The following is a 26,836-nucleotide window of genomic DNA, read 5'->3' on the forward strand; positions in this document are numbered from 1 at the left end:
TTTTTTTTTTTTTTTTTTTTTTTTTGTGGGAGATGAAGTCTCGCTTTTGTCGCCCAGGATGGAGTGCAGTGGTGTGATCTTGGCTCACTGCAACCTCCAGCTCCCGGGTTCACGTGATTCTCCTGCCTCAGCCTCCTGAGTAGATGGGATTACAGGTACCCGCCACCACATCCAGCTAATTTTGTACTTTTAGTAGAGATGGGGTTTCACCATGTTGGCCAGGCCAGTCTCGAACTCCTGACCTCAGGTGATCCGCCTGCCTGGGCCTTCCAGAGTGCTGGCATTACAGGCGTGAGCCACCACATCTGGCCTGATTTTTTTTTTTTTTTTTAGGCGAAGTCTCACTCTGTTGTCCAGGCTGGAGTGCAGTGGCGCAATCTCGGCTCACTGCAACCTCCAACTCCTGGGTTCAAGTGATTGCCTCCTAAGGCTCCTGCCTCAGCCTCCTAAGTAGCTGAGACTACAGGTGCGTGCCACCACGCCCAGCTAATTTTTTGTATTTTTAGTAGACACAGGGTTTCACCGTGTTAGCCACTATGGCCTCGATCTCCTGACCTCGTGATCCACCTGCCTTGGCCTCCCAAAGTGTTGGGATTACAGGCGTAAGCCACTGCGCCCGGCCTGATTTTTATTTTTTAAATAGAAGATCGTGGCCTTGTTGCCCAGACCGCTCCTGAACTCCTGAGAAATCCTGAGCTCCAGCTATTTGCCTACCTCAGCCTCCCAAAGTGCTGGGATTACAGGCTTGAACCACCACGCCCAGTCAAAATGTTTTTCAAAAACACTACGAGCTATGTATAATTGAGCCTGGAACAATTCAAGGGTTGGGACTGAGGACACCCTGCCCAGTCGAAAAGTTGAGTATAACTTTTGACTCCCCATAAAATTAACTGGTTAATAGCCTACTGCTGACTGGAAGTCTTAACAATGACATAAATTGTCAATTAATAAATATTTTGTATGGCTATTATATACTGTATTCTTACAATAAAGTAAGCTAGAGAAAAGAAAAAGTTATTATGAGCAAGAGAAAATACATTTACAGTATAATGTACTTATTGATCCCTAAATTTCTGTCCCATGATATTGAAGTTTGCAAGATTGCACTAAACACCATTAAAAATTATGCAAGGACTGTGAGAGATCATTTTTTACTGCAATATGCTATTTAGTAGAGAGGTGAATTACTCACATGGAGATGCTAGCATCACACTGAGTTTTAAGCAGACATTTGCAACATTTGGGTTCACCACAGTAAAAACAAGAGGTAGCTAAAAGATTACCACAGCATATACTAAAGTTAATTTTATGCAGTTATGAGTTAACACTGCATCTTTAAGTTTGTTTATATTTCTCTCTACTGTAAATAGTTCCATGTCACGTCTCTGTATGGGTAAAGTTCTGATATTTTAACTTTTTAAATAGATTTGTGTATATTTTATGGTAGCAAATGATAAAACTAAGATGTACACATTTTATGCATTTATGACATACCTAACATTTTCTTAATTTTTAAAAAATATTTCTAGGTTACACGATTCGTCTATCAGTTTTTTCAAATTGTTGCAAATCTCTAAAATACACTGCAATATATTTAGTTAAAAGTATCTGCATATAAATTGACTCTCAAACTACAAACCCACCATTGTTCAAGTGTCAACTGCACAGAAGAATAGTGTATATGAGGGATGATACTGATTTAATTAAAAGAAATAAGAAAACAGCCAAAACACAAAAAGAGAGCATATCAAAACAATACCACAAAGTAGTTGCTAAATAAACTCCTACTGAAAGACTAAGTAGTTCAGTGTTATCTTAAGACAAGCCATTTTAATCAGACAGACAAAGATATACAACACAATTTATAAAGTTTAGAATGGTCTCATCTACCAAAGCATATGTATATGTATCTCTTAAAGAGGTAACAGGAAAAGAGGTCAAAGACAAGCAATCTTCACTATTTTGATGAGACAAAACTGTTTGGACTTTACCTGGTCTGCTGTTGAATATCAAAAGAGGTTATTATTCTCTTTATGTTTTGCAATCTTAAATATATGGTATTCATGATAAATTTCCCTCTGTTAAATAACATCCTTAAAATTTATGACATATTATAGTTTAATATGTGTAGATTTTAAGATAGGTTTTCTGAGCGGAATTACAAAATAAAGAGACGATCTCATATTGTAGGAAAACTGTAGGCAAATACTGGGAAGGAGGAAGTCTCAGATTTATTCAGTAAAATAGTTTGCTAAACTTCTTTCTGGTGGGGGAAAGACTCTTGATAGCTCTCTTATGCTGCAGGTAACTTTTCTTCAGTTTAGCTAGGAGACAAAAAACGGCTATCAAGTGATAAATAAGATAATGAAAAAGTGTTTTTTTTTTCTTGGTAAAAAATACTAAGAAATCTAAATAAAGCAAATATTTTAACTTCAGCAAGTATTTAAACTTTTTTCCCTAGATTTCTCTATCAATTCAGACTAAAACCAAATGAAAGAGTCAAAATGTTTGTGGTAAAATTAGAGAATTTCAAAATTGCTAACACTGAAAATACCAGATGAACCAAAGAAGATAAAAGGTTACTTGATTCTATTTAAATGTGAAAAAGAACCACAGTGAAGAGTAACTGATAAATACTGAAAGAATGAAAAATACCTACTTTTACAAAGACATTTGGATTTCTTAAAAGTATGCTATCAATACCGTATTTTTTTTTTCTTTTTTTTGACATGGAGTCTTGCACTGTCGCCCAGGCTGGAGTGCAGCGGCACAATCTCAGCTCACTGCAAGCTCTGCCTCCTGGGTTCATGCCATTCTCCTGCCTCAGCCTCCTGAGTGGCAGGGACTACAGGTGCCTGCCAACACGCCAACAACAGCTAATTTTTTTGTATATTTAGTAGAGACAGGGTTTCACCGTGTTAACCAGGATGGTCTCAATGTCCTGACCTCGTGATCCGCCTGCCTCGGCCTCCCAAAGTGCTGGGATTGCAGGTGTGAGCCACCGCGCCCAGCCAATACTGTGTATTTTCTAAAGGTATTAAAAACTAAGAAAACTGAATCTACTAAACATTCTTAGTATAGTAACAGTTTCTCTTTAACTTTAAAATGTGTATTTGAGTCTGTGTGTTATATATTCTGATTTAAAAATCTCAATTTAGAGATCCCAAGTCTAACCAGGATCACTGTAAGGCTAGAGTTTGTTCCTCACAATTTTCTCAACTCTCACAATGTGAGCACTGTGCTCAAAAGGTAACTGTGATTCCAGTTATTTAGACATACAAGAAAAATCGAGATGCAAGAAAATCAGCCTACCAAAATATATATTAAAAATTTATTCTGGTCCAGGAACAGTGGATCATGTCTGCAATAACAACACTTTGGGTGGCTGAGGAAGGTGAATCACTGGAGGTCAGGAGTTCGAGACCAGCCTGGCCAACATGGTGATACCTAATTTTTCTTTGCTAAAAATAACAACAACAACAACAAAACTTGCCGGGTGTGGTGGCGGGACACCTGTAGTCCCAGCTACGCGGGTGGCTGAGACAGGAGAATCACTTGAGCCCAGGAGGAAGAGGCTGCAGCGAGCCGAGATCAGGCCACTGCACTCCAGCCTGGGTGATAGAGCGAGGAAAAAAAAAAATTATTTCAACACTAGAGGAAAAAAAAAGTTGTCTTGGATGAATTGACAAACAATAGGTTGGTATTCCCAACAAGGCCTTAAAAGTGAATTGAATTTAAGTGAATTTTTGCTTTATGTGCTGTGCCAACTTTGCAACTTAATCCTCTTCAGGATACAACTCCACTGACTTTGGAAGTGACTAAATGTAACAGTATGACTTTGTGTAAAAATATGGTTACTAAGAAAACCCCACTTAAGAATAAAATTTTTCCTTATATAAAATGACTTTATTATTAATACATAATATCACAGGTATTATATATCAGATATACCTCATTAGGATTAAACCTATACATTTTAGTGTCATTATTCAATTTTTTAAAGTTGCCAGTTTACTAAATTATATAACCCTTCTCCATCTAATAAAACTTTATCAGAAAGTACCAATATGAAAGATTATTATGCGATAATATTAAACAATTATCGATTATGCTTCCTTTAAAACTTGTATATATCAAAATATGAAACTAGTTCTCACTTGTAATATAACTTGTATTACAAACCACTAGTTCATTTCACGTGGATTCAGCAAAACTTTATTACAGGTGTTTGATTTTTAAATTTTAATTCAGCATATTCTTAGAACTCCTGATACTGAATACGACCTTTAAAAAAATATTTTTATTTTTGTAAGGTGATAGGTACACACAGCCAAAACTTTCAATCATAATCCTCTGGAAGAACTAATTCAGTACATAAACCTAAGACATACAAAACAGTTACAAAACTGTAAAATGAAACTATGTAAGATCATATTCCTTATATTTTTCTTAAAATCTTCTCATAACCTAACACAATGAAAAGCAACTGCAATGCCCTACAGAAAATAAGCACCTGCAGAAAAAGATACAGTCTGGCAACTGCTGATACTATCAATTCATCACTTCATTCTTAAACATTAAGGCAACTCCTTCCCCTTCCTGTACGCTCAATCCATGAAGTTGAAGAAAACAGAGCTTACAGTGTTTTTGCTAAACTCCCACAACTACACAGCTGAACCCATTTCATTCTCTAAAGAAATACTGTCCTTCAGAGAAGAGGCTTTAAAGTGGATTCATGCAGTATCCTGCTTTTAGCAGGAAGTTCCAGGTAGGAAAACTGCTCTGTGATGCATTTAACCCCTATCAAAAAGCCTCTATTAAAAAATAAAAAAGCCAACCAAAGATGATACCTGCGATTAAATAAGAACACTAAGATAAGAGAAACAACGTTTAAATTGTACAAGGAAAACATGATCATGGAAAAAATAACACACAAACTCTAATAACAATTAACTACATAGCCAAAAACATTTTAAGTCTCAAAGTAAAACATAATTCACATAACAATCAGCATTTATCTTAGTTTATTTTTTTTTCAATAATAAACATTTAAAAGTCAGCTGAATTGCAATCCATAATTGCAGGAAAATCTATCTCATTTTATCCATGTTTTCAACGTATCCTTAAAATTTTAGAAAGCATGTGATATTATTTTAAAAAAGCATTTAAACATTTCTTTGGCATGTTACTAAAGCATGAAAGGCCTGTCAAATAACAAGGGGAAAACTGTCTTGTTGGCTGATCATGCTGTGCTGGCAATTTCTCAAACATCTGCTAAAGGTCAGATTTCCACTGCATGGAACCAATCAATGGAACTATACAATTCTCCTACCACTTTAAGGAGCTAAACAAAGAACACTATTTTACATAAGTAATGAAATATAACTTAGCTTTGTAATAAATTGTAGCAAAGCCTACTCCCTTATCACAGAATTCACACATTTTAAAAATGCTTACAAAATTCTATTTGCTAAATTTTAACCGGTTTACTGTATTCGCCAAATACGTATACAAAACTCTAATTTTCCGTTGGTAAAGACTAAACAACTGATTTTCAATTTCACGCTGCAAAAGTGCTGCATGTTCAAACAAAATTTTAAGGATGATTTTAACAGTAAATATTTATGATTTTTTACTAGTCTGAAAACATCTAACAGTGGGTCACTAAGAAGACAGAATCACTTTACAACTAATTCACATTACTAGGTGACTGAGTTGACACAAGAAACTACATTGTTAAAACTAACTTGTCACAGGATCATACTGATTTCTCTGTGATCAAAGTGACTGATGTCACGTACTTTGAAAAAATTTTTTACCCAAACCATCCTGAAAATATTTCAGTCTACAATTCAGGAAACTTGCCCAATTATTTAAACAAGTAATTGAATGCAATAGGTTATCAAACAATTGAAGTTAAATATATGTTAAGAAGCACGCCCAGTGTACATACATAGATGACGTACTACTATACTGGGTTTTTAAGAGCAGAAATTAAATTAAAGCTCAATTTAAAATGCTTTTCCCTTCAAAGTATCACCCTATGTAGTTAAATACTCAAATTGCTACCAAACTTTTATTAAGTATATTATGGCTATAGTGATGACAAAGATTTAAAATATGCCCCTTTTTATAAGCCTGTCCAATTACAAGTGAACAATTTTAAATTCTGGATTAAAATACTTTGCCAAATGGCCCTCATAAAATTAGTGAGCAAAATCTGAATAATCAAGTGACTACATAAAGACTTGTTAAAAAAACTTGTTAACATTTTCATAACATAGTAATCTTGTGCCTCATTTAAAAATATGTAGAAGCTGACTAGGAAACAGATGGATAAAACTGTCTCTGTGATTATGCTATATTCTACAGAAGTTCCATCATACTGTGTATGTTAAATATTTCCTTCCAAACAATGAAAACATAGAGAATTTACTTCTAATGAAACTTGTATTAAGAAAGTTAGATCCTAAACAATCCACTCCCTTAAGGAATACTGCAAGGCAACTGGAATAAGCCAGTTATTGTCAACAATTAGACCAGTATCATTTTCCTGTGTAACACAGACAAGTTTTTATTTTTCAATGAACTCAACTATTTCAGGTCATAATTTTGCTCTAATAAACCTAATGACTTTATAGAGGTTTAAAATTTAATTCTAAAGAAAGATCAACATTGAGACTACATTAAATATTTTCAAAAAATATTCTCATCACAGAAAGATAAATAACCTTCAGCTTTTAAGGGGCCTAAATCAAAATCATATTCTATTTTATTCTGTTACAGCAGTAGCTCAATAATTTAGATATGCATCAGAATCTAATTGAGGGCTTTTAAAGCAGACTGTTTAGCCATACCACTACAGTTTCTGATTCAAAAGATCTGAGGCAGGATCAGGTAATTTGCATTTCAAACAAATTCCCAAGTAATGCCAATGATACTTGGTCTGGGGACCACACTTCAAAAATTACCATACTAGAGGATACTTATAAAATACATCCTGACAAAATATCTAATCTATCATGCATACAGTTTTGAAATTAATCTTTCTTTAACCACATTTAAGAGGCACTAAGTGGTTATTCAGAAATTATCCCATGATTTTCCACTGCCAATAACATTAAAATTTATTATGTCTGGTACTGAAGGTACAACAAATAAAACAATTAGATTTAATCTCAATTCTCCTATATGGCTCAGAAGAAAGTATACCTTCACAATTTTTTCTTAAAGTCATGCCAAAACCAGTCAATATTTTCTATGTACTAATGCATCAGACATTATTATGTGCTGAGTTACAAACAATAAAAGGCTTACAGTAGAAAACAGTAAAATAAATTTAAAAGCCCGCCCTACTGAAAGGACAGACATATAAACAAATAATTAAATTATCATGTGGGGGTTTCTGCTTCCTGTGTATTTGAGAACCACCATTCCCATGACCATTAAAAATCCAGATAAGGGGCCTGGCATGGTGGTTCACACCTGTAATCCCAGCATTTTGGGAGGCCAAGGCGACGGATCACCAGGTCAGGAGTTCAAGACCAGCCTGGCCAATATAGGGAAACTTTGTCTGTACTAAAAATAAAAAAATTAGCCAGGCATGGTGGCACGCGTCTGTAGTCCCAGCTACTCAGAAGGCTGAGGCAAGGAGAATCACTTGAACCCAGGAGGCGGAGGTTGCAGTGAGCCGAGATCATGCCACTGCACTCTAACCTGGGCAACAGAGTGAGACTCCATTTCCAAAAAAAAAAAAAATCTAGATAAGGGCCAGGCGCAGTGACCCCTGTCTGTAACACCAGTACTTTGGGAGGCCGAGGCGGGTGAATCACCTGAGGTCAGGAGTTCAAGACCAGCCTGACCAACATGGTGAAACCCTGTCTCTACTAAAAAATACAAAAATTAGCAGGGCATGGTGGCGGACACCTGTAATCCCAGCTACTCGCGAGTCTGAGGCAGGAGAATCGCTTGAACGCAGGAGGCGGGGTTGCAGTGAGCTGACTGCACTCCAGCCTGGGCAACACAGTGGGACTGTCTCATGTCTCATTAAAAAAAAAAAAAAGAAAAGAAAAAAGGAACACTTGCCATTTGCTCATGTTAATATGGCAAATAACAGATCTATTTTACCTTTTTCAAACTTTTGCTTACAAGATTCCCTCTATCTGGAATATCTGGAATATCTTATATTTTCTACTCAGCCCAAGCACTTTTCTTCAGAACATTAATTCTAATCATATATATTCAAAGCAGGAGTCTCTCCTGTAGACCCACTCAATGAACATTAAATGTACTGGACCTCCAAACTATATGCTATTTTTTGCATAGAGAGCACAAGGGCAATAATATGCTTCCTGAATTTGATTACCATAAAAATAAATAGTGGAACTTGCGAAAGTTTAAATTATGGGGACAGAAAATATTCAATGCATGATATAGACTTTGCCACTCCATACTTAACGAGAGGGCGGTTTAGTGAAAAGGTATTCACATGTACTTTTTTAAAAAATTGTGATAAGATTTTTAAATTGTGATGGTGAAAAGTTATTTTAACCATTTTTAAGTATATAATTTTACGGCACTACTTTCACACCCTATGCAACCATTGCCACTGTTTCCGAAACTGCTTTTTTTTTCTTTTTTTTTGAGACTGAATTTTCACTCTTGTCGCCCAGGCTGTAGTGCATGGCACAGTATCGGCTCACTGCAAACTTTGCCTGCCGGGTTCAAGCAATTCTCCAGCCTCAGCCTCCTGAGTAGCTGGGATTACAAGTGTGCACCACCACACCTGGCTAATTTTTGAATTTTTAGTAGAAACGGGGTTTCACCATGTTAGCCACGCTGTTCTTGAACTCCTGACCTCGGGTGATGTGCCCACCTCGGCCTCACCCAAAGTGTTGGGATTACAGGCGTGAGGCACTGCACCTGGCCCAAAATGTTCTCATCATCCCAAATAGGAACTCTGCATCCATTAAGCAATAACTCCTCATTCTCATCTCCCTTCACCCCCTGGTAATCACTAATTTACTGTTTCTATGAATTTGCCTATTATAGATGTAAGTGGAATCATATAATATCTGTCCTTTTGTGTATGGCTTACTTCACATAGTATAGTGTTTTTAAGAATTATCCGTATGTTGTATCATGCCTCAGAACTTCATTCCTTTTTAGGCACCAATAATATTCCACTGTATTATATATCCACCTCACTTTATCAGTTCCTCTGTTGCTGGACATTTGATTATTTCTGCATTTTGTCTATTATGAATAATGCTACTGTCATACAAGTATGTGAGTCTATGCTTTCAGTTCTTTTGGATAAATATGCAGAACTGGAATTGCTGAGTCATATGGTAATTCCATGTTTAGCTTTTTGAGGAATTGCCAAGCTGTTTTCAACAGCAGCTAAACCATTTTACATTTCCACCACCAATGTATCAAAGTTCCAATTTCCCCAATCCTCTCCAACACTTGATATTTTCCAGGTTTTGTATTAAAAAAAAAAAAATTATAGTCATATTAGTAAGTTTGAAGCTCACAGAGGTTTTGATTTACATTTGTGTAAAGATACTGAGGATCTTCCCATATGTTTAATGGCCATTTTTATATCTTTGTAGAAATTTCTATTCAAGTCCTTTTCCCATTTTAAAATTGGGTTGTTTTCCTGTTGTTGGGTTTTAGAAGTTCTTTATATATTCTGGATATTAAACCATTGTTAGACATAATTATGCTTTTTTTAATTAAAAAATGGATTTTTAGAGACAAGATCTTACTGTCACAGCATTATCATGGTTCACTGTCACCTAGTGGACTGAAGCCACTGAAGGTGTAACCTCTTGCACCTCAGCCTCCTGAGTAGTACAGGTACAAACCACCATACCCAGCTAATTTTTTTTTTTTTTCCCAGTAGTGACAGTGTCTCGCCATATTACCCAGGCTGGTCTTGAACTCCTGATCTCAGGCAATACTCCTGCCATGGCCTCCCAAAGTGATGGGATTACAGGCATGAGCCACTTCACATGGTCTGTATTTCTGAAATGAAAAACAAAATCACACTTCTTCATATAAAACTATTATTTACATGAAAATATCAGGGTCGTTTTAAAGTGGTTTGCTCAACGTCATCTTTAACTTACATAAAAACCATTATTATTTTTCTTTTTTTTTTGAGACAGGGTCTCATTCTGTTGCCTGTGCTTTGAGTACAACGATGAGACTGTGGCTCGCTGCAGCCTCGACCTCCTGGACTCAAGCAATCCTCCTACCTCAGCCTCCCAAGTAGCTGGGATTACAGGTGTGAGCCACCATGCCCGGCCCAAAACCCATTATTTTAAATAATCTGGATCTATCACTCAGACCTGAACATCGTGATAAAAGGTATTACAATTTCTTAAGAAAAAAGTATTAACTGCTCAATCATCAAAAGCAAACTCTTGACACCAGATTTTCTTTAGTCAGAGAAATAAAAGTGATGATACATTTGGGGTATTGTAAGACCACATTCAAATCTGCAATGAGACATCAAGAAAAATTTTTCACAACTGAACACAATCAAGTTTAGAAATCCTTCTGCCACTATTTCTCATGCTGAAACATTCAACCCTTCAGCTTTTAACTGTGGCTGCTCACCGACTTTACAAGCTTGAAAATATCTTTCCATAATTTCTATTCTATTACACATAAACATTGAGAACCATATGACACAGGTACTAAATACTTAATTGCCATTTCTAATTTTAGAAATTCATCTTACTTTCTGGGCAAAAAATAAAAGTGGAAAAGATGGGAACCCTGAAGTAAAATACAGGTATAATACAAATAAAATTTTGAACAACTGCGAATAATGTATTTCCTTTAAACTGACATGAAACTATTAATACTACATCCTTAAATTATAAAAAAAATTTAAAACTAAATTTTGATATAGTCAGGCATGCAGGGGAGGCCAGAAAGCCAAAATTTTTAGATGAATTTTAAAATACAATATAAAAGTCAGTGATAGTTTAGATCTTATGAGATTAAAAGTCTGTATACAATCTACAAAGAAATAAGGAGTGATGATACTGCTCCTGTGAGTTCTCTAAACCATATCCAAATTGCACATCACATGACAAATAAAATCTTAGTCAAAACTGAAAAGGCTGGGCGCAGTGGCTCACGTCTGTAATCCTAGGACTTTGGGAGGCCAAGACAGGCAGACTGCTTGAGCCCAGGAGTTCAAGACCAGGGTGGGCAACATGGTGAGATCCCATCTCTACAAAAAATAAAAAAAATTAGCCAGGCATGGTGGTACGCACTTGCAGTCCCAGCTACTTGGGAGGCTAAGGTGGGAGAAATGCTTAGGCCCAGGAGGAGAAGGTGGCAGTGAGCCAAAATTGTACCACTGCAGTCCAGCCTGGAAAACAGAGCAACACCCTGTTTCAACAACAACAAAAAAAGTTGAAACAATAATTAAACATTTTATATGACCAAATACTCTGCAAATACACTCCCCTCAAGGAAATATATTCTATGTGAGTGCTCTTGAATTTGTAGATTTGCAAAGGCCAAGGACACAGCCCTAATGAACGTCAATGTTTACTATACAAGTTAGGGAAAACACATACACAGGCATAAGTTTAAAAACAAATTTTAAGACACCTTTGTAGGCATTTTTTTCCTACATTGTTCTTCTGTATTTTTCAGTAAGATGTAAACGGATGTGACACAATGCATTTAAGAATTTCTTACCAGGCCTGGTGCCTCACGATTGTAATTCCAGTACTTTGGGAGGCCAAGGCAGAAGAATTGCTTGAGGCCAGAAGTTTGAGACCAGCCCGGGCAACACAGTAACACCTACACTCTCTCTACAAAAAGATTTAAAAATTAGCCAGGTGTAGTGGTGCATACTGGTAGTCCTTGCTACTCAGGAGGCTGAGACAGCAGGATCCTTGGGGCCCAGGAGTTCAAGGCTGCAGTGAGCTATGAATACCATTGCACTTAAGCCTGGACTACGCAGCAAAACCCTATCTATTAAAAAAAATTCTTAACCGTAAGAGACTGTATTATTACTACACAGTAAATATTAAAGACAATGACCCTTTGGAAGGCCGAGGCAGGTGGATCACGATGTCAGGAGTTTGAGACTAGCCTGACCAACATGGTGAAACCCCGTCTCTACTAAAAAATTAGCCGGGTGTGGTGGTGCTTGCCTGTAATCTTAGCTACCCAGGAGGTTGAGGCAGGAGAATCACTTGAACCTGGGAGGCGGAAGTTGCAGTGAGCCAACATGGCGCCATTGCACTCCAGCCTGGGAGACCCCGTTTCAAAACAAACAAACAAACAAAAAAGACAATGAAGTCATCCCCAATGCATATCTTAGCCACAGGTTACTTACTATCCTTACAAAATCTCATTTCACAAGAAAGAAAATGAAAAGTTGTATAAAGTTTGTTTTTTTTTTTTTCCTTTTCACCACTAGTTTTACAAGTCTTACTCTCAGTATCTAGTATAAGATAATATTTTCTCCAAAAGAGAAAAAGACAGAAAATTAATAAGGTACTTGGTTTCACCTCCATTACTAATTTAGCATAGTTAAAAATATACTTTATCATCAAGTATAAAACTACCAATCAGATGTTTTAATATTCCCTTTGCTTCTATTATTTCCTTTAAAAGTACACAGACTCAAAAATAACTTTAAGACATCTTCGTTAAAAATAAGTATCATGGTTTATAATGTGGTTTCTGTATGTAAGTAATGCCAGCCACACTTACAACAGCATTTGCTATACACAAGTCTTTAAGATATATTAAGACAGGCCGGGCGCGGTGGCTCAAGCCTGTAATCCCAGCACTTTGGGAAGCCGAGACGGGCGGATCACGAGGTCAGGAGATCGAGACCATCCTGGCTAACACGGTGAAACCCCGTCTCTACTAAAAAATACAAAATCTAGCCGGGCAAGATGGCGGGCGCCTGCAGTCCCAGCTACTCGGGAGGCTGAGGCAGGAGAATGGTGTAAACCCGGGAGGCGGAGCTTGCAGTGAGCTGAGATCCGGCCACTGCACTCCAGCCCGGGCAACAGAGCGAGACTCCGTCTCAAAAAAAAAAAAAAAAAAAAAAGATATATTTAGACAGCGGACAACTCATTGCGGTGGCGGCGGCAGATGCTTGGGCACGGTGCAGTGGTGACTTGAGCTACAAGCCTGGTGGCAGTTGTTCACCAAGCTCCAGCCCCCGCGTGTCTCCCAGGCTCCACACCCCTGATGCTACACAGGTGCTGAGCCCGCTCCGACCGGGAAAATGAACAAGTATTTCCTGGGCCAGAGCGTGCTCCAGAGTTCCTGGGACCAAGTGTTCGCCAACTTCTGGCAGCAGTACCCGAAGCCCTATAGCAAACGTGTTGACAGAAGACACAGTACACCAGGTGGTGACCGCTGACCAGAAACTGCTGTCCTGGCGACTCCTGACCAAGACCAACAGGATGCCCCACTGGGCCAAGCAACTGTTTCCTGTCAATGTTGTTCACTCGGTGTACATCCTGGAGGACTCTATGTGGACCCACAGAATCAGACCATAACCACCTTCACCTGGAACATCAACCATGCCCGGCTGATGGTGGTGGAGAAACGATGTGTGTACTGTGTGAACTCTGACAACAGTGGCTGAACCAAAATCTGCAGGGAAGTCTGGGTCTCCTCTAACTTATTTGGTGTTTCCAGAGGTGTCCAGGAATTTGGTCTTGCCTGGTTCAAAAGCAACATGACCAAGACTATGAAGGGTTTTGAATATATCTTGGCGAAGATACAGTGCGAGGCCCCTTCTAAAACACTTGTTGAGAGAGCCAAGGAAACCAAGGAGCAGGCAAAGGAGATGGCACTGGTAGCTACAGAGAAGGCAAGGATCTCACCAGCAAGGCAGCCACCTAGAAGCAGCAGCAGCAGCAGCAGCAGTTTGTATAGCCAGCCCACCACCACCACAGCATCCCAGACAGTTTGGCTTAGCCCCCTCTGCCCTCCTCTCCACTGTACTTTATCATTAAAAATCAACTTCCAGCCCTAAAAGTACATATATATTTATTTATTTATTAAGACAGCTGATCAATTACTTTACCAAACAACATAGATTTAATGAATGAATTCATATGAGAGGACAGGACTAAAAAAACAAGTCACCTTAAAACAGGAAAACATTTTCTTTTCACAGTAAAGGAACTATACCAATTACTTTTTTAAAATGAAATTCTCCTTTGTAAATGTATATACTTAGTTTATGTACTAAGAATATTCTTTGTAACTCTGGTTTCAATTACACAGTGCCAGTAAAGAACATTTTTCTCTAAGTTAACTTGCATTAATACTGACAGAAGATTAACTAAATTTTACAAATTATTTCACAAAGATTACAAAAGACTCACTCATTACAAAACATTTACTACCTGAAATGTCAGAACAGTGTTCAACAGGTCAAAGACATCAACTGAATGTTTCTATAGTTCTGATCCTTAAAATTCCTTTCTTGATGTAATAGGAACTAAATTTGCACAGAAGCAGGGCTTTGGAATACATGAGAAACTTTTCAGTGACTATAAGTAGAAACATGCACTGGAACAAAACCATTCTTCAGTTCAAGTTACCATTGATCATGATTACCTCACAAGACTTGTGTATAGCAAATGCCAGTTAGACTATGGAAACAAAACATACAAGAAAATTAAGAACAACGAAAAAAAGGGAGGAAACAATAAGGGCTAGAAACTAAAACTCAAAAATGCTAATTGTTGAATATCATGTATCTTATATTTCCCTTATCTTTGACTTTTATCTAAGTACTTCTGAAATATCTATACTATTATAATACTTTTACTTAAGTCTCAGAATCTAACAAGAAAAAAATACTTAGTCAAGGTAAGCCAGGTCATGTAGCTACACAAAGAACCATAAAATCTCTGTGGCTTAAAATAAAATTTCCTTCTTCAGGCTGTCCATTGCTTATTGACAGGTCTTTTTTTTTTGTGGGGGGTGGGGGACGGAGTTTCACTCTTGTTACCCAGGCTGGAGTGTAATGGCACGATCTCGGCTCGCCGCAACCTCTGCCTCGTGGGTTCAAGCAATTCTCCTGCCTCAACCTCCCGAGTAGCTGGGATTACAGGCACGCGCCACCACGCCTGGCTAATTTTGTATTTTTAGTAGAGACAGGGTTTCTTCATGTTGGTCAGACTGGTCTCGAACTCCTGACCTCAGGTGATTCGCCCACATCAGCCTCACAAAAGGGCTGGGATTACAGGTGTGAGCTACCGAGCCCAGCCTGACAGGTCTTTTTTAACTCAGGGGGAATATCACCTCAAAATGTTGCCTCAGGATCCAAGGATGGAAGAAAAAAAATAAAAAGCTCTGAAGATCTCATACTGGAACTTAAATACTACAGCAATATTAGGATGCACAATTTTCTTTCATACATTTGTTTTTCTCACAACTCACTTATTGGCCAGAATTAGTCACAGCCCCTAACATGAAGGATGAGAACAAAACTATTTGGTAAGCAGCATTAATGACCAACAGAGAGGCATAAAAGAGTTGATACAATGTTACACAGGCTTTCAGATTCAAGGCAAAATTTAAAGTAGCCTGCAAGGAAAATGTTGTGAGCAAAGGTCTTTCTTACTCTAAAACATTTGCCAGTTGAGAAAGCAGCACCTTGGCATCTCAAACAAGTATGAATATTCAGCACAAAGTAAAAATCCCAAAGCAAAAAAAAGACTCTTTCATCACTATGCCTATTATAGCACTATATTACTACAATTAAGAATGTTTATGATTTTAGTATCTCTAACTGAATGCTCCAACAGCATTTAAATTCACTCACTCAACTTCGTCTCAAGAGACCATCCACATATATTCAACAAACCTATTCGGAGTTCCTACTGTGAGCTACTTGCTATCCTAGTCATTATAACCAGGGAAGTAAGCTCTTATCTAAGGACTAAAAACTCTATCCCATCTCTAAATATTCAGATTCAATATTAAGAATAAAAAATCATGATTATTTATGCACAACTATTTCTAAAGCCACTTTTTTAAAAAAGTTGGTATGGTTCCAAGACAACTCAATGGGGAAAAGAAGAGTCTCTTAAATAGTACTGGGACAACTGGGTTTCCATATACAAAAAAATAAAGTTGGGAAATTACTTCACACCATATACAAAACTAACTCAAAACAAATCAGAGACCAATATGTAAGACCCAAAACTACCAAACTCTTAGAAGAAAACACAGAAGAATATCTTTGTGACACTGAGTTGGGCAATGGTTTCTTAGATGTGACACCAAAAGCACAAGCAACAAAAGAAAATATAAATTGGGCTTCATCAAAATCAAGAGAGTGAAAAGACAAGCTACAGAATAGAAGAAAGTATTGCAAATCATTATCTGATAAGGAAGTTGTCTTAACAACATGCTACAACATGAATAAATCTTGAGAGCATTATATTAAGTGAAAGAAAGCTAGATGCAAAAGGGCACAGATTATATGATTTCATTTATAAGGAATGTTCACAACAGACATTTCCACAGAGACAGAGAGTAGATAAGCGGCTGCCAAGGGGCTGGAAGTGGCAGGAGGAGGAAAAGATGTGACTGCTAATGGATAGTGGGTTTCCTTTGGGGGTATTCTAAAATTAGATAGTGGTCATGGTTGCACAACTCTGTGGTATATTACAAATCAATGAATTTTATAAGGTTGAATTTTATGCTATGTAAATTATATCTCAAACTATCTTATTTATTTTAGAGACAAGAGCTCACACACTGGAGAGCAGTGGCATGATCACAGGTCACTGCATCCTGGAATTCCTGGGCTCACGAGATCCTCCCACCTCAGCTTCCCGAGTAGCTGGGACTACAAGGTGTGCAACACCATACCGGCTAATTTTTGTTTTGTTTTGTTTTGTTTTGTTTCGTTTCGTTTGGTGAAGACGAACTCTTGGGTTCATGCGATCCTATCACCTTGCTTCCCAAAGTGTTAGGAGTATAGATGTGATCCACTGACCCTGGCAAAACTATTTTTTAAAAAAAGTGACAATGGCTTAACACCTATATTAGATGACAATAAAACCAGTGCAGATGGTGATGAAAAGCCAACAAATTCAGGAATTAACAGACTTTATAACCAAGTATATCTACTGCCCTGTGAAAGGAGGAAATGACAGAGTATGAACAATAAAATATTATAACGTATATTGACTTACAAACATTAATCACTTTTCCTGCCTTCAAAACATTTGAAGGGGACAACAATCATCTCATTCAAAAAGACCAACTTAATGACTGAGGAAGTTAAGAAAATAAAAGCTAAGGAAAAAAATAAGATTAATGTACCAAAATATGTATGAATGACATATTGTAGTTTATGCTTTCAGAAGGGACACAGGGAAAATGAGGAGGCCAATCTATGGGTATAACAGAAGGCTCCTAAAGTATGGTGGTTTCTGAGGTAGGGACTTCAAGTTGTAAATACAGTATCCATCTACTCCTGCTTTCTTACCAAAAGAACACTGATTTTGCTAGGGGCAATAATGGACTATCCTAAAATTTTCAAGGTTCTGGAAGACAGAAACGATAATATGACATAATTCTGGTAAATAAGATGTAATATTTGAGATGACTTGGGGTGAGTTTTAGAAAGCTCCTTGACTAGGGGCAAACTAAAGTGATATTATAACTCAGGGTCCCCAGGTTTTTGGGTATTCACTGGAAAAAGTACCCACACTTGTGGCCAGGCGCAGTGGTGCCCGCCTATAATCCCAGCACTTTGGGAGGCCGAGGCAGGCGGATCATGAGGTCCAGAGATGGAGATCATCCTGGCCAACAAGGTGAAACCCCATCTCTACTAAAAGTACAAAAATTAGCTGGACATGGTGGTGCATGCCTGTAGTCCCAGTTAATCGGGAGGCTGAGGCAGGAGAATCGCTTGAACCCAAGAGGCAGGGGTTGCAGTGAGCCAAGATCGCACCACTGCACTCCAGCCTGACGACAGAGCGAGACTCCCTCTGAAAAGAAAAAGAAAAAGAAAACTCACTTTTGTAACTGTTGCACCTTGAGTTCTTGTTGTTTCAAGAAGTTCCAGAAAGAAGCTTGGCCCAGTGGTTGGGTACAGAGTTTGCCTAAATTGGAGATTAACTTTTGGCAAACTCTCCGCACTACCATACTAAAATCCCCACCCAGGAAGTAGCTGATGTGCCATTTTCTATACATCTGATGTATGTAAAAGCATGATAAATGTGCCTGCACTGCCTTCATTCCACCTCTAATACAATGACTCAGCTAACTAGCCCGGGTGTTTACCTTTGGGGAGGCATTGCCTTTGGGACTATCCCTAGTGTACTCCTTACTTGGTGCAAGTAATAAAATGCCCCTGTTAAATCCTACTTGGTTGTGGTCACTGGACTTGTCACCCACCAAGTGACTGAACCTACCCATTGTGTACCTAACAACATGAGCCTTCTTGCCCTTTTCTGCTTCCTCCTCCTTCCTGTCTGGAGCTGAACTAAGGAAGACAACAGTATGAGCTATATTGTAACTGACCATGAGGAAAAGACCAAGAGAACAACAGCTCAGTCTTCAACAGCCTGGCATCCTTACATGATCACATCAACTCTGGAATGTCTACTTCTGGACTTAGAAGGAAAACCTTATCTATTTTGTTTAACCACTGTTAATTGGCATTGAGGAAAAAATACCATGAGACAAAAACTTGAAAAGATCAGATACAAGTTCATAATAAAAACACAGAGACCTAGAACAGCCATAAGAAGCGTACAACATTGTTGATGTTTATTTTACAGAACTTTTAGATTACATCTAAAAACAGAAATTCACAGACAGAATACCTAAGATGACGACCACAATGCTATGAATATTCCTTAAACTAACTTTCATGACAACTCTAAGACTAACTGAATGCTTTCCTTACATAAGAGATCTCAGTAAAGAAAAGGTGATGCTTTCATTAACTGTCCTGAGCTCTTCACTGTCAACCTACCATAGGTTATAAACACAATAAATATCATCTGTTTTCCTATATACATGGATCTCAAACAACGAATTTATGTATTTTATTATTATTATTACTATTATTGAGACGGAGTTTTGCTCTTGTTGCCCAGGCTGGAGTGCAATGGCGCGATCTTGGCTCACCGCAACCTCTGCCGCTCCCACCGTGGTTCAAGCAATTCTCCTGCCTCAGCCTCCCGAGTAGCTGGGATTACAGGCAAGTGCCACCATGCCCAGCTAATTTTGTATTATTAGTAGAAATGGTGTTTCTTCATGTTGGTCAGGCTGGTCTCGAACTCTCAACCTCAGGTGATTCGCCTGCCTTGGCCTCCCAAAGTGCTGGGATTACAGGCTTGTGCCACCACGCCCGGCCTAAGGGATTTATTTATTTATTTAAGTATCAAGAATTTAAAAAAATAGCAGCAACGGCTTAACTGTAACATCAGGAATAACTAATAATTCAATTATCAATCACAAACCATGATGATAATATTCGTAATCTTCTCAATGACAAATTTCAAACTCAAACTCTACTGGGTAAGAAACAACATACTTTTTTTTTTTTTTGAGACAGGACCTTGCTTTGATGCTTAGGCTGGAGTGCAAGGGTGCGATCATGGCTCACTGCAGTCTTGACTTTTGGCACTCAAGTGATCCTCCCGCCTCAGCCTCCCTAGCAGCTAATACTACACACATGTTCCACCACAGTTAATTATTTTTTGTACAGATGGGGGCCCACTATGTTACCCAGGCTGGTCTTGGACTCCTGGCCTCAAGCAGTCCTCCCACCTCAGTCTCCCAAAGTGCTGGGATTATGGGTATGAGCCACTGTACCTGACCCATACAATATATATTGAGTTCCACAAAAAAGGGAAAATTAAGGTAACAATTTAGAGAGGGTATGCTCTGACTAGACTAGGAGTCTTTTCAGCTCCAGCTAAATGTTGAAATGCAAACAAAATATTACAGTATAAACTTATCAAAAGAAATCCCAAATCCAGTTTTATGTTTAATGTCCCCAATTTAAATTGTCATATAAACCAACAAAACACTTCCACAAGCCAGTATTTTGCAGCTTATCTATTGGGTACCCAACACGTACATTTTATTTAAATTTTAATAACAAAAATCTAAAATTTAATAAGCAGACTTCTGTTTTCAGTGAGATGAATTTAGCAGAGTTGCCATTTATGTTTCTGCCTGAAACAACAAAAAACCTGGAAAAAATAGATGAACAATTTTTAAGATGCAACATATGTCAACAAACGGCAATGGACTAGGTTATGGGAAACATATTATGTAAGCTTTCTGATCATACCAGTTTAACTGAAGAGTTCCCAAACTATCCTGCAAAGAAGGGGGAAATCACATGGGATTCAGGAGCCTTTGTAAGTCAAGGACATAAGGCTAGAAACAAGTCCAGGGAGGCTAAGACTCTGGAGTTCTCAGGACACAATACCAGAGAGGAATAAGCTACCAAGAGAGGAAGATTTCCAGAGGAGGTTCTCTCTAAGCAATGAGATAAAGATTGACCAACCTGGGCCAGACATGGAGGATCACGCCAGTATCTCTAGCACTTTGGAAGGCCAAGGCGGGAAGGATCATTTGAGCCCAGGAGTTCAAGACCAACCTGGGCAACAAAGTCAGAGCCCATCTATTTAAAAAAAAAAAGAAAAAAAAAAAAATTGACCCAGCCTATGTGCTTAATTTAAGAAGCTACACAAAGGTGGATGAAACAACAAAGAATCAGACAGTAAAATTCTTTAAGTTCACCTGAATTTGGAATAGCTCCTGTTCCCAACAGTTGGAGTGATTAACTTCATAATTTACAGGGCACTGAAAAACTCAGAAGGATTTGTAATGGACAAAAAAATTGCCCTAGACTAAAATCTGCTCTAAAATGCCCTCCTCACAACACTTCCTCATACCAATAGCATATCTTTAGAACACCAATTAAAATCTCACATTGTCTGTGAAATAGCCTACACAGAAATGTTTTGTCTCTACTGAACAATGCACTCAAGTATTTGCATTTGGAATAAATCATTTCCTGACCTGTAATCTTCTCATATAAATTACACCTTTTATCATTCAGCTGAGATTGTAACTTGCATTCCTTTACTACAACAGTGCCTTACAGATCAATTTGCTGTTTTCTGTGTACATGCCAGTCCAGTATGTAACACATTGCATTTTAGTGAGGTTCACGTTCATTTCACAAACAAAATCTCCTGCTTGAACAATTTCTAGCTTTGGCTTATTTTTTCCAGAAAAGAAACAGTTGTACTTTTAATAGGCTGAATAATTGAAAAGTGGGAGGGAATGACTGAATAAATCAAATAAGTAAAACAGAGACAAAATTAATATTTAATTTGGAAAGATTATAGTAAACACAGATTGTAACAACAAATAGTCCAAGAAATGGAAAATGAAAAACTTGGAAAAGAAATTTCTAATTTCTGAGGATTAATATTTATTTCTAAGTTTTAGAATATTCTACAAGTTCACAGTGTCCTGCATGGTGACTCCTGAATTCAAGTTGAAAATGACTTAAGAGTGTGGCAATGCCGGGCGCAGTGGCTCACACCTGTAATCCCAGCACTTTGGGAGGATGAGGCACGTGGATTGCTTGAGGTCTGGAGCTCAAGACCAGTCTGGACAACATGGTAAAACACCATCTCTATTAAAAATACAAAAATTGGCTGGCATGGTGCCATGCACCTATATATAATCCCAGTTACTCAGGAGGCTGAGATATGAGAACTGCTTGAACCCAAGAGGCAGAGGTTGCAGTGAGCCAAGATCGCACCACTGCACTCCAGCCTGGCCAACAGAGCAAGATTGTCTCAAACAAACAAACTAAAAAAGAGTGTGGCAAATACTTGAGTACTCTCGCTAAATAAATACCAAATATGGTGGAAAGGTTAGATTCCATATTCAAAGGCAAAACCCTGAGATATTTTTACCTTATAATTTTATATTCTATCAACAACAGTGTGTTGGAAGGCATCTATGAAAGAGAAAAAAGAAGTGACTTCAATATGCAATATGTAATCACAGGCCTTGAGATTATATGAGGAGGGAGGAGGTGTTAAAGAGTATTAAAAATGCCTATTTAAGTAGTAGCCGAATTCAACACAACTTTCTGTTCTTTTTCACAACTGCAGATTTCTGTAAGCTAACCATAAATATTCAGTTGAATATATGAGGAATAACAATTCTTCAAGTACCTTATGTTAACATAACAGTTTCACAGTGCCACAGTGAGGTAAACAATGACTCCAGCTCTTAAATTCCCAAAGATAAAATCACTCTTAATATCTTCTCTGAAGCTACTTACTAGTTCTCTTATATAGTGGTGTGGCCGTTTCCTCTACCATGATTTCAGACTTCTCTCATCTCTAAAAATCAGTACCTTGAAATACGAACAGCAGACTATACTAACCTACTACCCTCAACCAGTCATTCACCACACTCATGCATATCCTAACAAGTTATTCATCATGCCATTCAATATTATTTCTGTCCTAGTTTCTGTCCAATAATCATTTCTGGTGATTTCAGTATCCACAGTGAGGACTGTTTTAATTATTCAATTTCTCATTTTTTTTTATTTCCTCTTCTTTAATGATTTTGTCCTCAACCTTATCTCAACCACTGACTTACCATGGCATACTCTAGACCAGAGGATCTTTAACTTTACTCAAGCAATGTAAACCTATGGACCATCCTTTCAGACGTAAGAAATCCTATCTTAGACCCTTACCATGGCCCCAAACAGCAATCCCTCAAAAATCTCGATTTCAAGCATCTTTCTCTCTCTCAGGCCACCAACTCCTATTTTTCCATTTCACATTCAAGTTCCCCGGACCTAAGATTCATTGATCTCAACACTGTCTCATTGTTATTCATCTCTCATTTTCTCACTTTTTTGCTCACCAAATATAAAATCCTAGGTCTATTATTAGAATTTTCATTTGCCCATCTCTGAATGCATCTTAGTTTTTCAGCCAAACCCCAATCATCATTAAATCCAACTCTCCACCTACTTTGTTTCTGTGTCTAATCAATCAGCTGAACACAGCTGGAGATGAGTGACTGTAGGGAAATGAATGATGAATTCATCAAAGATTAACAATGTCAGTTAAAAAATCATGACCAATGTCAAGTCAGCCTTTGTTGTACATAATTTCCTTATTTCATTCAATCTCTACTCCCCTAGATGACTATTTCATAACTTCTCTTCTCAAATCCTATCAGCTGCTATTTTGCTAAAAAGCAGAAGCAATCAATTTCCACAAGCTCTCACCTCTCTCTCACTACCTAGCCACCTACAGCGATTCCCAAATACAGTATCTCTTCCTTCTGTTCTGTTACTACAGAGTACGTTTATGGCACTATCTAAGGCCAACTCTGTTACTACCCAAAGACAGGGTTCTAGTAATTCCTCCTTAACTGCATCATCAACTTAATCCTATCTCTGAATTGTTTTCATCAACATACAAATATGGTATATTGTATTCCATTTTACAAAATCTCATCTTCCTCCTAAAGCTCTGCTCCATTTCTCTTTTTCCCAAATGCCTTGTCTACAATCTCTGTCTCCAATCTACTACCTCCAGTTCTCTATTAAACTCACTTTATCAGGCTTTTGTTCCCACTATTACACTGAAACTGCTGATCAAGGTTACCGATGACTCATTAGCTAAAACTAAATTGTAGATTCTCAGCCTTAATCTTACTTCACACTAAGCAGCATTTGACACAACCGGTAATCCCTTCTCTTCGAAACAGTTACTCCACTGAGCTTTCTGAACATCACTTCTGGACTTCATACCTCCCTGTCCCTTCTTTCTCATCTACCTAATCTTTAAAAACTGCTCCAGGGTTTAACACTTAGGTATGTTCTATATTCACTCTCTACGTCAACTCATTCAGTCTGATAGCTTTAAATGCCATTTATATACTGACTACTCCCAGATTCTCCAGCCTAGACCTCTCCCTTGAACTAGCAAACATGATACTTTAAGTAACTGCCTGTCTAAATAAGCATCTCAAACTTGACATATCTAAAAGACAGATTCCTAATCGCCAGTATTATTACCACTATCACTACCACTCTCCAAAAGGTCTGCTCCTCCAGTTAATTCTCATCTGAAAAAAAAAAAATAGTAACTCTATGTTTTGCAGGAGCCAAAACCTTAGAACCCATCTTTCACCCTGTCTCTCACATCAGATGCAATTCAGCAACCCACTCTTATCAATTCTGTGTTGGAAATAAATATGAATCTGAGCATTTTTCATTACCTCTACCACTGCTATCACCGTGATCTAATGCTACCACAGAATCATTACAATTGCCTCCTAACTGCTCTCCCTACTTCTGCCTCATCACATACCCCAAGAGTCTACTATCAACAAAGAAAGTAGAGGGATCCTTTTAAAACCACCTCGTTCATGCCTTCCCATCTCATCCAGAATGAAAGCTTAATCTTGCAATGGTCTATAAGGTCCTCACAAACTATCCCCTGCCATCCTGTTCCCCTTCTGATATTTTCTTTCTCCTCTCCCACTTTTCACTCCTCTCTCACCATACCACATTCACTGCTCCTCAAATATGCTAGGGTTATTCCCAATCTCAGGGGCTGTGTACTTGCTCTTCCTTAGGCCTGGAATACTTACTCCAGACATCTACGTGACTAGCTTCCTTGTTTTCCTCAAGTCTTCACTCAAAAGTCACCTTCTCGGAGAGGCATTCTGTGGCTATCTTTTCTAAAATGTCACCTCCATCCCCTCAAAATTCATGCTTTCATTTTCCTTCCTGGCACTTATCTCTATCTTACATACCATTCATCATACTCATTTATCTTCTTATCTTTTGTCTCTCCCTCCATAAACTGACTTCCATAAGGGCAGCAATTTGGTCCACTTTGTTCACTACTGTATTCCCAGTGTCTGATACGTACAAGGCATGCAATAAGTATTTGGATTTTACATCTAGGATTGCCCCCTCATATTTCAATCTTTAAATGCTATCCAACACCTGTCAAAGACTAAATAACACTGATATTTGAAGATGCTTGGGTGAAAACGGTCTTCAAATACCACAGGATAAAGTATTAATGCCTATTAGTATATACTCAAAATTCTATCATTTTATAAAGCTGTATTTTTAGACCTCAGTAGCTTTCTTCTTGTAGAAACGAAAGTAAGTTATTGTGTAATGTTCTGTCTGTGGCTTTCACTGAGAATTATTATCTTTTAAAAGCCATATGAAGAACCTCCACACAAACCACAGAACCATTATAAACATCACTATTAATTACAACATTTGATACTACTTAAAGAAAAATGCGTTCTTTTTTAACTCAGAGCCAGGAAAACAATCTCTTAAAATTTATTTATTTTATTATTTACTAAATATATCCCTGATTCTCACCAACTCCACACAAGTAATAAAATTCAGAATTAAACACTTATCATTTGTTCACAAATTTAAGTTGAGGAGATTTCTATTGAACCATCTTAGTTTACGTGGATGTTTTTTAAGGTCTTATTTCTATTTTGTCAATCTTATTCATAGTTACCCTTAACAAAAGTCACCTCAAATTATCTTATTTAGGTAAATAATTGACAAACAGACCATATAATTCTCTAATTCTATCACATATAAAGAACATGTAGATCATAAAAAAGTCACTTATATGCCATGAAATCACTTCACTGACATATACACTGCAGTCCTTCTAGTCTACAGTCTATTTTTTTTAAAAGTAATTTGACATAACAAAGTTAACTAGGAAATGTTTTCCCTATCAAGGATGATGATACCAACCAATAACAGAAAAGTGCATATGTAGCAAGGGAATGAGATACAATGATGCCTAAGGTGACAGTGAGATATGAAAGCAACCTTAATCTACAGACAGTACAAAGACACTGAGAAACATAGGCACATCGCAGAAAACTAACCAGAATTACTGATGGATATTTTTTCAGTATCGGTTGCCCACTTTGGGAGGCCAAGATGGGCAGATCACCTGAGGTCAAGAGTTTGAGACCAGCCTGGCCATCATAGTGAAACCCCATCTCTACTAAAAATACAAAAATTAGCTGAGGATGGTGGTGGGCGCCTGTAATCCCAGCTACTCAGGAGGCTGAGGCAGGACAATCACTTGAACCTGGGAGATGGAGGTTGCAGGGAGCTGAGATCGCACCACTGCACTCCAGCTTGGGTGACAAAAGCGAGACTCTGTCTCAAAAGAAAACATTTTAAAAAACTAAAAAAAGGCCGGGTGCGGTGGCTCACACTTGTAATGCCAGCACTTTGGGAGGATGAGGCGGGCGGATCACAAGGTCAGAAGATCAAGACCACGGTGAAACCTCGTCTCTAATAAAAATACAAAAAAAAAAAAAAAATTAGCCGGGCGCGGTGGCGGGCGCCTGTAATCCCAGCTACTCAGGAGGCTGAGGCAGGAGAATGGCATGATCCCAGGAGGCGGAGCTTGCAGTGAGCCGAGATCGTGCCACTGCACTCCAGCCTGGGGGGACAGAGCGAGACTCCATCTCAAAAAAAAAAAAGAATAAATAAAGTTAGCCAGGTTGATTCTGAGGTTCAAAAGAAAAAAAAATGTGAAAAGATCCAGAGCATTTCTGAAAAAGTAAGAGGCAACCAGCCCTTCCGTATTTGAAACCTGATAATAGAAGTATAGCTTTCAAACAGTTTGGGGCTGGCCCATAAATGGACAGACAACTGGTTAAAAGGGACAGATTAGAGGGGCCAGAAACACATATGGGAATTTACATCTTT

General features: G+C 38.0%; 1 protein-coding gene and 1 pseudogene across 2 annotated transcripts in view; one reads left to right on the top strand and one right to left on the bottom strand.

The window, feature by feature from the left end:
* Positions 1-26,836, bottom strand: part of JMJD1C (jumonji domain containing 1C) — a 320,916-nt gene that overhangs the window by 261,254 nt on the left and 32,826 nt on the right. The gene's annotated exons all lie outside the window — the stretch shown is intronic.
* Positions 13,124-14,015, top strand: LOC108533160 (PRELI domain-containing protein 1, mitochondrial pseudogene; annotated as a pseudogene).

The sequence above is a fragment of the Rhinopithecus bieti genome, unplaced genomic scaffold (assembly GCF_001698545.2).
Source record: "Rhinopithecus bieti isolate Rb0 unplaced genomic scaffold, ASM169854v2 scaffold_10351, whole genome shotgun sequence".
Classification (NCBI taxonomy): domain Eukaryota; kingdom Metazoa; phylum Chordata; class Mammalia; order Primates; family Cercopithecidae; genus Rhinopithecus; species Rhinopithecus bieti.